Here is a 14,659-nt window from a genome sequence, read left to right on the forward strand (position 1 = left end):
TAGACAAAGACAAGGCCACTGTTCGTCGATCAAATTAGCTATGCTACTGCCGTGCTCATCTTGTTGTCGTATCCTGGTAGATAGTTGACCAAAGTTTCTCCAGCACCAAAAGAGCGGCTGAATCTATCTTAAGGAAACCGTGAAAACATGCCTCAACTACTAGTCTGTTTTTCCTGCCTACTTACGAGTATAATATTTCGATCTAGTCTTTATTTCTATTCTTTTCTGATTATATATATGCATATTTATATCGTTCTCGTTTGATCTAGTGATTTAAATAAATATTTTATATTATTGTTTATTTTACTAACATGTGTGCAACAATCTTAAGACATAATTTTTTAACACTTTCTAATCCAAGACGAACAGGGCACCGATGAGACATTGTATATTGTTTGTAAATAGAAATTCAACTGAAAAATTCTATTTCAGGATTTTATTCCTGCCATTTAACAGGATTTGTTCTATTTTTGTTTCAAACAAAAAATCTATTAAACAATTCTGTTTTAGGATTTTATTCCTGCTGTTTAATAGGATTTGTTCAATTTCTTGTTTCAAATAGAAATCAATTGAATAATTATGTTTCAGGATTCTTTTTCTATTGTTCAATAGAATTTATTCAATTTCTGTTGCTAACATTAATCGTTTGAGAGTAACAATTATGTTACTAGAAATTAGTTATTGATTTTGTTTTAGAATTTTTAAATTTTGTCGTTTAACAGAATCAAAGGGTAGTATAAACTGGAAACTAAATTTTATGTTTATCATTGTTACTAATTCTTGTTCCATTTCTGAAATCTTAATAGAAAAAATGTAAACTTTCACCAATTCACCCAATTCGCAATATGGAGCGTTGGTTCAAACTCAGGCTTCGAATCAAAACTCAATGTTGCCAGTGGCTGTAAGCCACAACAAAAAGGCTGTGAAATTTTTGGACGAAATTTCAAGACATGGCAACAGAAGTTGTTGTTCTATTTGACCATGTCGAATTGGGCCAAATTTTTTAAGGATGACCCTCCTACTATTAAAGAGGGTGAGGTAGATGATGTTACTGCCTTCGCTACTATTGAAGCTTGGGAGAATTCTAACTTCCTATGCCAAAATTACATCCTGAATGGGTTTTCTGATGCATTGTACAAAGTATACAATGTCAAGAAGACAGCTAAGGAATTATGGATATCATTGGACCGTAAATACAAAATTGAAGATGCTGGAGCTAAAAAGTATTTAGTTGCTAAATTCTTAAATTTTTTAAAGGTTGATTCTAATCTATTTGTGAATCAAGTACAGGAACTTCAACTAATCATTCACAGAATTCTTACTGAAGGGATGGTCATAAGTGAATCCTTCCAAGTGGCGACCATTATTAAGAAGCTACCCCCTCCTTGGAATGACTTCAAGAACTACCTAAAGCATAAAAGAAAGGAAATGTTAGTGGAAGACTTGATTGTTAGTGATACATGATATTCGTGATAGGTTTTAAATATTTATAATGAACCATTCTTAAAACTAACTATTATCACGATGAAGAAAAGTGTACATATCGAACAATAGTATAGCTTTAGTAAGACCTGATTGTCGAACCCAAAGGAGCTAAAAGTACTAGTAATGACTGTTTTTTTATTATCTAGCCTAAGAATAATGGGGTTTGTTTTAACTAACTAATTAACTAAACTAAAAATTCACAGAAAATAGAATTGGGGAATTACTTTTGGAAAACTCGATTGATTGAGACAATACCTAAGGAAAAATCCACCAGACTTCACTTGTTACTTGACTCTGAATCAGACGATTTATTCATTTGACTTGATCTGTAGAAATCCCTAAGTTATATTATTATCTCTCTCGAGACTAACAACGTTTAACCCTAAGTTGAATAATTGAAATCTCTTTCTAATTAACTCCCTAGGGTTGCATTAACTCGATCTATGAATCCCCTTATTAGGTTTCACCCTAATCTGGCAAAATCTTGTCACCCTATCTCTAGGCGCGCAACCAATTCTGCTTAATTATGACAAATGTACTCTTAGACAGGGTCTATTTCTCCTCTGAATAAGAGCTTATCTTGAATCAATATCCTAGAACATCAAGACAAGAATTAAGAACACATAATTAAGAACAAACCAAATATTTATCATACAATTCAAAAAATAATAACAAGATTCGTCTTAGGTTTCATTCCCCTTAGGTATTTAGGTGATTTAGTTCATAACTAAAAAGGAAAACATCTCAGAAGAATAATGAATATAAAACATAAAGAAAATCCAAAACTCCTGAAGGGAAATTGAGGGGAAATCTTCAATCTTGATGATGAATCTGGCTTCTGAGATGGATCAATCGGCTTTCCTTCAGTAGTTCCCTGCCTCCACTCTATGTGTCCCCCTCTTTCTTTAGGGTGTATTTATAGGCTTCAGAATGCCTAAAAGCCCTCGAGATTAGCCTTGTCCGAATTGGACTTAACTTGGGCTTGACAGGGACATGCCTGTGTGCGATTACTTCGGGCCATTGCCAAGCCTGATAAATAGACACGGACGTGTGTTCTACCCGTGTGAGTCATGCTTCGATTCTACCAAATTGACACAACCGTGTGGTCTGCCCGTGTGAGGAAGTCTAGGCTGTGTTGATTTCATACGTTGGCCCATTTTCTCCATTTTTGGCCCGTTTCTTGTTCTTTTCACTCTCCTATGCTCACCTAAGTATAAAACATGAAATTAAGGCTTTAGGAGCATCGAATTCACCAATTTTAAGGAAAAATCATCCATAAAATGTGCTAAGCATGGGATAGAAATATGTATAAATTACGGTTTATCAGTTAGACTTCAAATTGAAGAAGAAAATAGAGATATTGGAAAAAAACCTCAACAAAGCAACAAATGTCAACAGTGTTAAGTCAAACATGGTAGAAGCCAAAAAATGACTTTAAGAAGGGAAAATAACCTCAGAATGGGTCTAAATTGGAACCAAAAGGTGGTGTTTCTAAGAAGCAAAAAGTTTTAAGGGAAATGCTTTAATTTCAACAAGATGGGGTATAAGTCATCTGACTGTAGGCTTCCAAAGAAAGTCAAAACTAATGAGGCCAATGCTATGGAAAAAATTTCCAAAGAAGTGTCTAATATGGATTTATGTGTTGTGATTTTTGAATTTAACATGGTTGACTCAAATTCAAGAGAATGATGGCTTGATACTGGTGCCACACGTCATATCTGCTACGATAGAGACTACTTTTCTGAGTTGGTGCCTTGTAACAAATGGGAAAAGCTCTATATGGGTAATGCTGTGACTTCCAAGATCAAGGGGATGGGTACTGTGGTCTTGAAGATTACTTTTGACAAAGAACTCAAGCTTCAAAATGTGTTGTATATGCCTGACATATGCAAGAACCTTGTTTCTGGGACACTCCTCAGTGTACATGGCTTTAGGATTGTGTTTGTATCTTGAAAGCTAGTTTTGTCCAAGGGGGAATGTTTGTGGGAAGGAGATATGTATTAAATGACATGTGGAAACTTAATGCAATCTCTGTAAAAGCAAAGAGAATGAATAAGAATGTTTCTTTTGTTTATATGCTTGAATTATTTAATTTATGGCATGGTTGGCTCGGACATGTTAATTATGATACTTTACGTAGATTAATTAATTTAGATCACATTCCTTCATTTCACATTAATTGTAATCATAAATGTGAAACTTGTGTTGAGGCAAAATTAACAAGGTCTTCATTTCAAACTGTTGAAAGAAATACAAAACCACTTTATCTAATACATAGTGATGTTTGTGACTTAAAGTTTGTTCAAACTAGAGGAGGGAATAATTCTTTTATTACCTTCATTGATGATAGCACAAAATATTACTATGTGTATTTTCTTAGGAGCAAAAATGAAGCAATAGATAAATTTATTCTCTACCAACAAGAAGTTGAAACCCAACTTAATAAAAAGATTAAGATGGTGAGAAGTGATCGTGGTGGTGAATATGTTGAACCATTTGGTGAATACTATGCACAACATGGTATTATTCGTGAAGTTACACCACCATACTCTCCTCAATCAAATGGAGTAGCCGACCGAAAAAATTGGACTCTAAAGGAAATGATGAATGCATTACTAGGAAGCTCTGGGTTATCATAGAACATGTAAGGGGAAGCTATTCTATTAGCTAATTACCTTTTAAATAAGGTTCCCCATAAGAAAAGGGACAAAACACATATGAGTTATGGAAAGGTAGAAAACCTTCCTATAACTAATTGAAAGTGTGGGGGTATCTTGCAAAGGTAATGGCTCCGTTACCAAAGCAAATGGAAATAGGTCTTAAAAGGGTGGATTGTATTTTCATTGGCTATACAGATCATAGTAATGCATATTGGTTTCTTGTGTATGAATTAAAGAATCCTAACATTTACAAGAATACTATATTGGAATTAAAGAATGATTCATTCTTTGAAAATGTCTTCCCTTCTAAATGTAACACCCCTATATTGTCTCCATTTCCAGATTAAGGTTATAGAGTGTTACCAATAAAAATAGATTCACTTTAATTTAAATCGGTTAAACAGCTAATTTATAAGCATATAATAAACAATATCTATTCATGGTATGAATACAATTATGGGCCTTGAATCGGGCTTACAAGACCTTAAAAATAGTTTAGGAACAAGTCGGGATTAAATCAAAACAAAATAGAAAATTTCAGGAAAATTTGAGAATTTGAAAAGTAGGGGTCACACAGCTGTGTTGTAACAACCCGTTTTTAGTCAAATCAGAATAGTGGTTTTGGGACCACAAATTCAAAGTTGAAATAATTATTTTTTTATTATTTTAATGTTTATAGCATGATATTATGATTGTCTGAAATTTTAGTTAAGACATTTAATTGTTTGAGTGCTTAATTTGATAAAAAGGACTAAATCGCGTAAAATATAAAACATGAGTTCTAATAGCTAAATGTGTCTAATAGCTGTAGAACTTTAAAATGGAGGTCCCTGTGTGGCAAATAGCCCAATAATTTTATAGTGGATGTTAATTGTTTGGCATTATTGAAATTTTGAATTAGTAATAAGGTTAATTTTGGTATTTAGTAAATAAGGTTAATTAAAATAAAACAAAAACACAAATTTGGTTCATTCATGTTCTTCGAGTCGATTCTTCTTGAGAACAAGGGTTAGGGATTCGGCTATCTTCATTTTCTTCAACTAGGTACGATTTTTGTCCCGTTTTTAATGATTTCTATATTTTTGAGATCGATGCAACTTAGTCCAACTAGCCTAGGGACTATTTTGTAAAATTGTTAAAGGTTTAGGGTTTTTCCATTGATGAATGTTGGTGTATTTTGATGTCTAATGGTAGAAAATGCATGTTTGTTATTGATAAACAACATTTGTAAAGTGATTTTTTGTAAAATGTTCAATCAGGGATTAAATTATGAAATGTGTAAATTTTGTGGTTAAATTGTTAAATAAATGAAAAATATGGATTGCTAAGGACCTAATTTAAATTTGACTAGCATGGGTTTTGTTTGAATTGCATGAATTTGTGAATTTATGAAATAAGGACTAAATTGTAAAAATGTTGAAATGTTAGGGGAAAAAATGTGAAGTTGACTTAATGTGCATTTTGGACTAAATTGAATGGAGTGATAATTAAATAATCTAAATTTGATATTATTTAGATTAAGAAAGGCGAAATACAGATTTAGATCGGGGAAAGAACAAGGTTTCGGATTAATCGACTTACTACACTGTTTTTGCATTTGAGGTAAGTTCGTATGTAATAAGCTTTGTCATGACTGTATTTTAAATGCTTTGATATTGCATAAATTGTGAGTACGACTTTATGGACATGTTCGACAACGATTCGACAAGTGAGAAATCCTAGTTGAACCTTAGGAATAGATTAGGATACGAATGACATGTCATTAGAGGTTATGTGATTTGGTTGTTGGTCCATACGTCCTACCGGTGGCTGAGTTATCCGGCATGTGTTGTAGATACTCATCAGCTTGTGTGAGCAGCACTGTGTAGTTTTGTCATGACCTTCGGCTTGTGTGAGCAGACCCGTTGATAGCTCTAGTGTGAGCATTATATGTGATACGAGATTGAGATAGCTTTGACTATATATATGTGGCACTTGGGGTGCGAGATTCCTGAGTATCCGATAGTATTTTGAATGGTTCAACGGGTATATATGTTAGAGATGTGGTTGAGTATAAGTTTGATACGAGATCGTACAGGTATGTACGCGAACCATATGAGCTTTGAATCAAAGAAAACTATGAATTTTACATCAAATCTTATGATTGAATATGTGAAAGGTTTGTTAGCTAATATGAGTTATATATTGATATATTCAATTAGTTGAATTGTATATTTGTGGTTAATTGAATTTATTATTATACGATCTTACTAAGCTTTATACCTTACTTTGTTTATTTTTCATGTTTTATAGTGAATATCAAAGCTAGCTTAGATTCAAAAATTGTCAGAGACTTCATCACACTATCCAACTATCATTTTGGTACTTTTGAACTTAAGTATTTTGAGTATATGGCATGTATAGGGTTATGGTCATTTTGATATATAGTTTAGTAATGAATTTGGTCATTTAAAATGGCTTGTAAATGTCTAAAGCTAGGTTTTGTATTTAACCATGAGAGTTGGCTTATTTTGGTAAATTTGATCATGTATATATTTGTGCATATGGCTTGTGTTATGAGTTTGATGATGGATATGTGATGCTTGTTGGTATTTGGTTATTAAGTGTACTAAAAGATTGTGAATTGAATTTGGCATGTTTGTGAGATTAGGCTAAATGATGTATGTTTGAAAGTGTTTATAATGTTGATTTGAGATTATGATTTTTGGTATGAAATTGAATGGCACATTTTGATATTGATGTGTTTTTTATTTGTTGGTATTGAAATGGTATGAGTTATGCTTGATTGAGGTTGGTTGAATGCCTAATTATGCTATGTTTTTGTGCCAATTGGGTTCGTTTAGGTTTGTGCAAGTTTGGGTGGCAAAATGGCTTGGTAAATAGCCTATTTTTGTCCACATGGGTAAAGACATGGGCATGTGTCTCAGCCGTGTGTGACACAATGTAACACCCCTAACCCGTATCCGTCGCTGGAATAGAGTTTAGAGGTATTACCGATCAATACGCAACAAATAACATACATTTACAACATTAAGCATTCATTCTCATATATAATGTAATGTAATGCCCCAAATCTTTAGTGATTTAATTGTGTGTTGTGTGCATGTTGACTTACTTACTGTGATGAATAAGGGTCCTGAGTACTGTGAGAAGACCTGGGTTCAAACCTAGGCTTTAGCAAAAATTTTTGGTTTCTACTGTGACATCCCTAATTTAACCCTAGTCGGGAAGTGGTTTCGGGACCGCTAAACCGAGTCACCGACATGTTCAAACGTAATATTTATTGTCTAGAATATGTGAAAATACATGTGTGAATTTTGAATTCTTTGATTTAGTTAATTTGATTGTGAATTGAAAGAAAAGGACTCATGTGAAGGATTTAAATATATGTGGCTATTTTAAGAGGTTAATAAAGAATGAAGTAAAATAAATGGAGTTGCATGTCAAATACTCCATTTATTTTGGATAAGTTGACCATGACAAGTTATGGGCAAGGGAAACATGTTTCAAACATGTCTAGCTAATGGATTATGTAAGGAGGAATAAAAAAAGAAGCATGGGAAATAAACTAATGAAAATTAAAGGAAGAAAACAAAGAAAAAAAATGTGTCCATCATTCTCATGCATGACCAAAAAAAAAAGGGGAGAAGGAAAAGGCTTCATACTTTGGTTCTTCTTAGCCGTGTAGAAGAGGAAAAGAGGAAGAAATTCAGCCACCTTGAGCTGGAAATTAAGGTAAGAATTCAAGTTAGCTCTTTAAATCTTAGCATGGTTTTAAGCTAGATTCTAAGCCCTTATTTAACCATGCCGAAATCTTTGAAAAATTATGGTGATATGAGCGTTCGGCCATGGTAGATATTAAAGAAGATGGTGGAAATGTTGTACACATTTGATTAGTAAGTTAGATGGATGAAATTTGAACTAGTTATCAAGTTCTTTAGGTAACCCATGTTGAAATCTTGGTTTTTGAATAAGTGAGTTTTTCGCTAGGGTAACTAACAAGGGTGATGATTGTTGTTTCATGCTAAATCTAGATGAACAATAGTTTAAGAGGAGCATTCGGCCATGATATGAGATTGTGATGTTAGTGCGAATATGAAGATGATGAACTTGAATAAGAAATATTGGCTAGCATGATAAGTATGGATTATCAAGTAGTTGAGATAATTGATGAGTGAAGTGGCTAATGGGGACTCTTAATGAAATTATGCTAAGGCGAATGTATCAAATGCTAAATGTGCTTATATGTGTGTGTGTGTGTCATTAGTAGCTAATGGCATTCGGCATTGTTTAACTAAAATTAGAAATGAATGCTTGAAAGTTAAATATGGTCGCCCTAGTGACCAAATCGTTAAAAGCTAATATATGGACAAATGATACGAATAAATTGACCTTTGAAATGTATATGGTTGCCGTGTGTATGTGTATCGATTGAGAAGTAAATTTGTTTGATTTAGCTCAAGATCTAAAAGGAGGCGTCCAACAAGGGAAATCGAAGGTCATCGAGTAGCCGACTTGGAACTATTTTACCTAACACAAGGTAAGTCATTAAGCATATATTTGGTGTTGGTTTAAATGATCATAATATATATGCAATTGTGTTTAATGAATTGATGTGTAAATGAAAATGTATGTGTATGGAATGATGCCATTGTTGAATGTATGAAGGCAGCAAAATGCATAAGGTATTGGTCACGGCACTAAGTGTGCGGGTATAAATGGACACGGTGACAAGATTGGCACTAAGTGTGCGGGTTTAAATTGTACAGCACTAAGTGTGCGCGTTTGATTCTATAGCACTAAGTGTGCGAGCTGAAAATATATAGCACTAAGTGTGCGGATTCACTATATGCTCTTGTATTACAATTGGCACTGAGTGTGCGACATTATCGAGTTAATCCGGACAGCGAATCGGGTAAGTACCTCGAGCTCATGACGAATAGAGAATACGTTCATGCTTGGGGTTGAATTTGGTAAGCCTTAAATCTATGTGATGATTGAAATTGTATGGTTGTGCTGGAAATTGAGTTAATGTGTAAAAATGCTTGATTATCTTGTTGTGTAGAATATGAAATGTGGATGTATGAATTAGTGCGAGATTGGACCGAAAGGTCCGAGGTATTATGGTATAGATTCGATATGGACGAGTACCTAGCCTCATTTGTTGTACATGTAGTAGTAACTTTATCGATTGGATTGACGAATGCTTATGACTTCTGAGTTGTAAACTCACTCGGTGTTTTCTTGTCACCCATTTTAGGTCTCTTGGACTCGTATTGTTGCGTGCTCGGAACCGTCGTTGAAGTCATCACACGGCTGAAATCTTGTGGTATTGTTTTTTTGTTGTTGAAGAACATTTGGCATGTATAGGCTATTATATTTTGTCGAATTGTGGGTTGTAAACTTTAAGCCATGTGAAAATGGCCTATGTGGTCGTCGAGTGGGATGCTAGAACCTATAGCCACGAGTCTTAGAAACTCAAATTTTGTTAAGGTGGCCATAATTTGTGTCATGTATGATGGATGATTAAGGCCAAGGAAAAATTCATGAAATTGGCATAGTCTACTGCAGTAACTGTTGCGGACAGCAGCAGTGAGATGAGATTGAAAAATCACTAAAAATAGTAGAAGTAGAATTAAATAGTGAGTAAATTATGGAACTGATCCTTGATGAATCTATTTTTATATGGACGAAACGAAACGACCATATGAGCAGTATACTGGGAAATATTAAAGTTCTCGTGAGACAGGGCCAGAACAATTTCTGGGTCCCCTGTCGCGACTTTGAAAATTTACCATAAATTATCCAGAAAGAATTAGGGGTCATGCCTTATATGTACAGATTTCATTTTGAGTCTAGTTTCATTAGAAACAAACGGCACCAGTATTAAAGCCCTGTACAGAAAGATATTCAAGTTGTAACGCGCGGAGGTCAGAGCAGTCGATCCCTGTAACATGGGTGATGTTAACTAATAAACTGTACCAATTGGCCCAACCAAAAATTCTAAAAATAAATCCATGGATGGGTATATGAGTCTAAATTCAGGGAAAATTTACGAAACCAGTTTCTGAGTTTTGGAACTCGAGATATGATTTTTAAGGTGACGGTGATGCAGTTTTCCAGCCTGTCCAGAAATGCCAAATTGGTCGGTACTTTAAGAGGATTTGTCTCGTTAACCCCTCGTGTCCGACACCGGCGTCGGCCACGAGTTAGGGGTGTTACATCTACTGAGCTAAACCTTTACGGCTAGATGTTGGGTTTTTAAGTTATTATGGGGAAATCAGGTCTCAAAAAGGTTGTCGGTCCAAGGGTTAGTGGCATGTCACTGTTAGTAGAAGGGCTTGAGTTCGAATCCTGCTGCTCATAAGAGGGATGTCTATTTTTGTTGCTGTGTCGTGTAGGACGTTGAGTGGTAGTAGAACTCTGGTCCTAGTAAGTGGTTGGAGTGTTTGAGCGAGAGTGGTGTGTAGCTGTTTGTTAGGGAAAGTTTGAAAGGAGTTTGTATTGGTCATTTGAGGGATTAGAAGTGAGATGTAGGGAGAGATTTTAGGAGAGAATAAGGGAGGTTGAGGTTTGAGGTAGTAGCATGCTGAAAGTGGGAAGTCTATTGTGGAAATTCAGTCACTTTTGCTCTTAGTGCCAAAATTGGTTTGTGGTGATTCTTTTTTTAGTTTTTGCCAAAGAATTCTTTCTTATTTCCTTCCACTTTTTGGTAGGGGTCGAATATTGCTTGGTCATTCGGGTAATTTTTTATTTGCTCTACAATTGTTAGTGCTCTCTATTTCGACCATTTGGTTCTTCTGGCAATTGACTTCTTTTCCTCTCTTTGGGTCTTCCTTTCTTGACCGATTTTTCCTAATATCTTGTCTCTTCTTCCCCTCTATTTCTCAATCATTCTCTTTATCTTTCTTTTTCTTTTGGTGCGTTATCCGTATAGTACCTGGTAAGTTTCTACTATGTTTCTTCACCCTTCGCTTTTCTCTTATTGCCTCTCATTCACGGTGCGCTTGCATTTTCTTAGAACTACTCGAAGAGTGAAGGGGGTTTTTCAAAAGATTGCTGAAGCATTCAACTTTGTGCTTACCACTTGACTAAAGGTAACTTAATCCTTAGATATCATGTGGCAAATTTGGTGCATGATTGGTGTTAAGGGGCTGGCCGAATGCCTTATTTTCTTATATCTGATTTTTTGCTTCCTATAAGTCTATTTTTGATTCAAGCCATGTGTGAGATTAAAATTATCATTAATGGACTTCTTTGGTAATATAGCTTCTTGTCAAGGAGGGTGTGGCCGACCTTTGTCAACGGATTTAGTGGGCTAAATCGTGCTCTTCAAGCAAGGTAGGTATCGACTATTGATTTTGTGTTAGAGTTAAAGAGAAGGAGTTTAACTCTGTTGACTAATGGAAAGTCTTGAATGAATGTAGGGTTGGTGCTCGTGGTCTCTTGGCACTTTTCGTAAGCAAGGTGTGTAATCACCCGACTTCAATTGTGACACGGAAAAAGTCGGAAAACTAGTACTGACGATGCCACACGGGCGTGCACTTGCACGTGAGGTCAGGTAAATGCATAGGCGCAAGCATATGATTGTAGAGGCCACTATGAGTGATCACATGGGTTTAGGCTGTTTTGGGCCATGCAGGGCCGAAATGGGTCGTGTGGGCCCCACGAGCTTGTGGGCCTCACACGGGTAAACCACACGGATGTGTGGAGTTTCATGGGCTGGCTGTGTAGTTTACACGACCAAGGCCATTATTTGGGCTTATTGGGCAGCACAAACATGTAGGCCGACATAGGCCGTATTATGGGCTTTGGCCTATTTCCACTGTTTGACTGTTAAGGTCGTATGGGTCGCCTAGGACGACTGTGGGCCTACTGATAAGTCAGTAAGTACACTTAGACCCCATACTGATGGAATGACTGATATACCCCTATGCTATATTTAACTGTATTCGAGCATGACATTTTACATACACGTATATATATTATGACATGACATGTTGCATGAGGGTGGGTTTGATGTATTTGGAGGAAGTGTACTGTACTGATAGCTCCACTGCATATACTGTTTAGTGTCGCAACTGGTGCTATATTCTGGAGTATAAGGATGAGTGAGTCGATTTTATCCTCACATAGAGCGTAGGGCTGAACGGAGTGGAGTGTAGAGGATGGATTGGGTAGGATCTCTATTTGCATCTCTGATACTATACTGAATTAGGCTAAGGCCCACACTGATACTGTTACCGTAATGGGCTGAGGCCCACACTAATATTGCTACTGTTAAGGGCTTAGGCCCAGACTGTTTGCACTACATGATTTACTACTTGATAAATAGGGATTACACACTGAGTTCCATAAACTCACTCTTTTGCTCATCTACGTAGGTAATCCTTAGGTGGGTCGGTGCTGCGAGGGACTCGGAGATGGGCACACCACTGTTTATGTTTTTAGTTTTCGATTTCTAGTAAAGGTAGTTTTATTTGAGTAAATTTTATGTAATAAGGTCATTTTAAGTTTGTTTTTTTTATTTGGGAATTTAATTAATTTAACTTAAATCTGTTAGCATTAGGACTCAAATTTTTAAAAAGGTAAATGATTTTCAACTATCATACTACATAACTTGTTTTAAAAGCTTCCGCAATGAACAATGTTTTAAAATGTAATAACGATTTAGTATGAAGCATGTTTTGCTAGACAAACTTGTAATTTAATAAATGAATAAGATATGTTAGCTTCTCATAAAGATCACAAACGAGGTTTTAACACAAACAGACTTTTCTAATAGAACTACACTTTTCAAAACTAACTCCAATGTGACATTATAGATTCGACCATAACGTCTAGGCTAAGTTTGGGGTGTTACATTTAGTGGTATCAGAGCCAGGTTACAAAACTAGGCTGTGATTTGGGTTTTTACTAAAAATGTAAATATCAAAAGAATTGTTTTAAATGACAGAAAAATATTTTGAGGTGTTGTTTCTGAATGTGTGGTCTACAGAGTCTCCAGTGCTGATTCTGTAAGTTTTTTAAAATTACCGTTTGACTTAATTGAAACACTGAGATTATCGTAGATAATAGACTGTACTGAAACCTTTATTAGGATAACTTAAAACTGTAGTAAGACTACGATCTGCGAAAACAAAACAACTCTGAACTATTGATGCTATTATTCATAAAATATCCATTAATAAACACTGGAACTGTAAAACAGATGCATAAAATTGTTAATACATATAATACGTAAATCGATAATGAGCACCAGAGCTACTCGTGGAAGGGGCACAACAGGCCGTGGCGGAGGCCGTGGAGGTGCTCAGGCTGGGTCTTCGGCATCGAGCCATATGCCCAACATTGAGGTAAGAGAGGCACCGACTTCACCTATGACTGAAACAGGGTCACACAATTGGGTAGCTGGGGACGATGCATTGTCCCAAGCTATGCCACGAATTTTGGAAAGGGTCGCAACGGCCCAATACTGGTACTGTAGGCCATGGGTCGGTAACGGAACAACTCAGGTCTAATGGGGCTGAGATCTTTAGGGGTATCACTGAAGTTGCCCTTAATATGGCTGAATATTAGATAGAGGCCACAGAGAGGATCATGGATGACCTCGACTGCACCCCAAAGCAGAAACTAAAAGGTGCAGTGTCGTTGGTGAGAGATGAAGCCTATCAGTGGTGGCTTACAGTGAAAGAGGGTACTCAGCTTGATCAATTAACTTGGGAGTTTTTCAAGAATGTATTCTAAGGGAAATATGTGGGCGTAGCTATGTGGATGCCTGCAAGAGGGAGTTTCTGAATTTGACCCAAGGGGATAAGCCCGTGGCTGAATATGAGGCAGAATTTTTGTGATTGAGCCGCTATACATGAGGCATGGTGGCAAATTAGTATAAGAACTGTGTGCGTTTTGAGGACTGTCTCAAACATGATCTATGAGTTTTGATAGCTCCTCAGAGGGAGCGAGATTTTTTTGTGTTAGTGGAAAATGTGAAGATCGCAGAGGATGTGAAACGCGCTGAGCGCTAGAATCGTGAGGCGAATAGGAGAAGGAACAAGATGGTTTGGGAGCCCTCAAGTTCAGCTTTGAAGCCTAAGAAAAAGGCCAGAGTTGACTGGCCAGTTAGAGTTGGGCCCCCTGTTGCTACTTTTGGGTTGTAGCCTTGTATTGTTTGTAGGAAACGCCATTAGGGCGAGTGCTGGGTTTGGATAGGGGCATGTTTGAGGTGCGGGTCTATAGAGCACCGAATCGCGGATTGTCTACGGAGGCCCGATCAGATGCAAGCTACTAGTAGGGGTACTGTTTAGCCACAGAGAGGTTTTCAATAGCCACCGAGAGGCCGTGGTCAGGCCAGGGGTGGAAATGGTGTGGGCCGTGGTCGTGGAGCACTAGGCAGAGGTATGAGTCGTATTGAGGTGAGGAAGCCAACACTGGTTTGTACTACACGTCGTCAAGAGAATGGAGATGCCCTAGATGTTATTACGGGTATGTTCTTTATTCATAATGTACCTTATACT

This window comes from Gossypium arboreum, chromosome 7, assembly GCF_025698485.1.
Source record: "Gossypium arboreum isolate Shixiya-1 chromosome 7, ASM2569848v2, whole genome shotgun sequence".
NCBI classification, from domain to species: Eukaryota; Viridiplantae; Streptophyta; class Magnoliopsida; order Malvales; family Malvaceae; genus Gossypium; species Gossypium arboreum.